The following is a 3659-nucleotide window of genomic DNA, read 5'->3' as shown; positions in this document are numbered from 1 at the left end:
GTGCCCAGGGATGTGCAGGTTAGGGTGGGTTGGCTGTGGGAAATGCAGGATTACAGGGATAGGGTTGGGTGATGGGTACTGGTGGGATGCGCATCGAAGGTTCAGTGTGGACCCGATGGGGCAAATGGCCTGCTTTCACACTGTCGGGATTCTGTGATGTGTCGATGTGCTTCCTAACATCTCTCCTGAACAGTCCGGCCCTAGTTCATAAAACTATGCCCCCTAGTGCTAGAGTCTCCAATCTGTGAAAATAGTTTATCCTTGTCTATCCTGTCTTTTCCTGTTAATATCTTGAAGACCTCGATCAGTTCACCCTTTAACCTTCTAACACTAAGTCAAACAGGCCTCCTTTGTATAATCTCTCCTCATAACGTAACCCAGGAAGTCCAGGTTTCGTTTTTTGCAAACCTACATTATACTCCCTCCTAGGCTGGTATACCCAGAGCGTGGCGGATATGTGGAATGCTCTGCCCCAGAAGGCTGTGGAGGCCAAGTCTCTGGATACTTTCAAGAAAGAGATGGATATAGCTCTTAAAGGTAATGGAATCGAGGATTATGGGGATAAGGTAGGACCAGGATACTGACTGTGGATGATCAGCCATGGTCATAATGAATGGTGGTGCTGGCTTGAAGGGCCAAATGGCCTACTCCTGCATCTATTGTCTATCCTTCTGAAGGTGCAGTGCCCAGGTCTGCTCGCGGTACTCCAAGCAGGGGCTAGTCTGGGGTTTGTATAACTGCAGCACTTACAGAGTCACAGAGATGTACAGCACGGAAACAGACCCTTCGGTCAAACCCGTCCATGCCGACCAGATATCCCAACCCAATCTAGTCCCACCTGCCAGCACCCGGCCCATATCCCTCCAAACCCTTCCTATTCATATACCCATCCAAATGCCTCTCAAATGTTGTCATTGTACCAGCCTCCACCACTTCATCTGGCAGCTCATTCCGTACACGTACCACCCTCTGTGTGAAAAAGTTGCCCCTTTGGTCCCTTTTATATCTTTCCCCTCTCACCCTAAACCTATGCCCTCTAGTTCTGTGTCATTGTACTGCCATCCTCCAGATATAAAGACCAGCATTCCATCAACTTGCTTAATTACTTTCTGTACCTGTTTGTGACATTTTAAAGATTTATGCACCTGAACACCAACACCCAATCTATTCCCCCTCCCCCACCCATCTATTTGGATGTCCACTGTATTTAACTGTGTCATGTCTAGAAAGTACCCTTACTCGGTATAAAATGGATAGCCTCACACTTACTGACGTTAATTATCGCCAAACAATTCATCCAAAGACCCAGGAATTCGTTATTCACTTGTGGGACATGGGTGTCACTAGCACTTACTGCCCCATCCCTAGTTGCCCCCACTTGAGAAAGTATTGATGTGCTGCCTTCTTGAACCGCTGCAGTCTGCCTGCTGTGGGTTGACCCCCAATGCCCTGAGGGAGGGAATTCCAGATTCTGACCCAGCGACAGTGAAGGAACGGTAATATATTTCCGAGTCGGGATGGTGAGGGGCTCGGAGGGGAACTTGGAGGTGGTGGTGTTCCCATGTATCTGCTGCTCTTGTCCTTCCAGTTGGAAGTGTTCGTGGATTTAGAGGGAGCTTTGGTGAATTTCTGCAGAGCATCTTGTAGATGGTACACACTGTTTCCACTGAACGTCGGTGATGGAGGAAGTGAATTTTTGTGGATACGGTACCAATCAAGCAGGAGCTGCTTTGTCCTTGGATAGTATCGAGCTTCTTGAGTGTTGTTGGAGCTGCTCCCATCCAGGCAAGTGGGGAGTCTTCCCTCACCCTCCGGACTTGTGCCTTGTAGATGGTGGACAGGCTTTGGGGGGAGAGTCAGGAGGAGAATTACTAGCTACAGTATTCCAATCCTCTGACCTGATCCTATAGTCACTGTCTCTATGTAGCAAATCCAGTTGAGTTTCTGGTCAATAGTAGCCTACCAAGATGATGATACTGGGGGCAGTCAGAGATGAATGTCAAGGTGGTGATAATTAGATTGTCTCTGGTTGGAGATGGCCACCCCAGGATGTTGGTAGTGAAGGATTTGGTGATCATTACACCATTGAATGTCAAGGGGCTGATGGTTAGATTTTCTCTTGTTGGAGATAGTAACCCCCAGATGTTGATAGCGGGGGGATTCAGTGACAGTAACACCATTGAATGTCAAGGGGGCGATGGTTAGATTCTCTTTTGTTGGAGATGGTAACCCCCAGGATGTTGATAAAGGGGGGATTCAGTGATGGTAACGCCTTTGAATGTCAAGGATACAGTGTTAGATTCTCTCTTGTTGGAGACGGTAACCCCCAGGATGTTGATAGTGGGGGATTCAGTGATGGTAACGCCATTGAACGCCAATGTGGCAATGGTTAGATCCTCTCTCATTAGAGATGGTAACCCCCAGGATGTTGATAGTGGGGGAGGGGGGATTTAGTGACGGTAACGCCATTGAAAGTCAAAGGGACAATGGTTAGATTCTCTCCTGTTGGAGGCGGTAACCCCCAGGATGTTGATAGTGGGGGAAGGGGGATTCAGTGATGGTAACGCCATTGAAAGTCAGGGAACGATGGTTAGATTCTCTCCTGTTGGAGACGTTAACCCCCAGGATGTTGATAGTGGGGGAGGGGGATTCAGTGACGGTAACGCCATTGAAAGTTAAGGGGGCGATGGTTAGATTCTCTCTTGTTGGAGACGGTAACCCCCAGGATGTTGATAGTGGGGGAAGGGGGATTCAGTGATGGTAACGCCATGAACATCAAGGGAACGATGGTTAGATTCTCTCCTGTTGGAGACGTTAACCCCCAGGATGTTGATAGTGGGGGAGGGGGATTCAGTGATGGTAATGCCATTGAACGTCAAGGGGCGATGGTTAGATTCTCTCCTGTTGGAGACGGTAACCCCCAGGATGTTGATAGTGAGGGAGGGGGATTCAGTGATGGTAACTTCATTGAAGGTCAAGGGGGCGATGGTTAGATTCTCTCTTGTTGGAGACGGTAACCCTCAGGATGTTGATAGTGGGGAAGGGGGATTCAGTGATGGTAACGTCATTGAAGGTCAAGGGGGCGATGGTTAGATTCTCTCCTGTTGGAGAAGGTAACCCTCAAGATGTTGATAGTGGGGAAGGGGATTCAGTGATGGTAACGCCATTGAATGTCAAGAGTTGGTGGTTAGATTCTCTCCTGTTGGAGACAGTAACCCTCAGGATGTTGATAGTGGGGGAAGGGGAATTCAGTGATGGTAACGCCATTGAATGTCATGGGGGCGATGGTTAGATTCTCTCCTGTTGGAGACGGTAACCCCCTGGATATTGATAGTGGGGAAGGAGGATTCAGTGACGGTAACGCCATTGAATGTCATGGGGGCGATGGTTAGATTCTCTCCTGTTGGAGACGGTAACCCCCTGGATGTTGATAGTGGGGAAGGGGATTCAGTGATGGTAACGCCATTGAATGTCAAGAGTTGATGGTTAGATTCTCTCCTGTTGGAGACGGTAACCCCCTGGATGTTGATAGTGGGGAAGGGGGATTCAGTGATGGTAATGCCATTGAACATCAAGGGGACGATGGTTAGATTCTCTCTTGTTGGAGACGGTAACCCTCAGGATGTTGATAGTGGGGAAGGGGGATTCAGTGATGGTAA

The sequence above is a fragment of the Chiloscyllium plagiosum genome, chromosome 15, assembly GCF_004010195.1.
Source record: "Chiloscyllium plagiosum isolate BGI_BamShark_2017 chromosome 15, ASM401019v2, whole genome shotgun sequence".
NCBI classification, from domain to species: domain Eukaryota; kingdom Metazoa; phylum Chordata; class Chondrichthyes; order Orectolobiformes; family Hemiscylliidae; genus Chiloscyllium; species Chiloscyllium plagiosum.
This window is presented reverse-complemented; position numbering follows the sequence as displayed.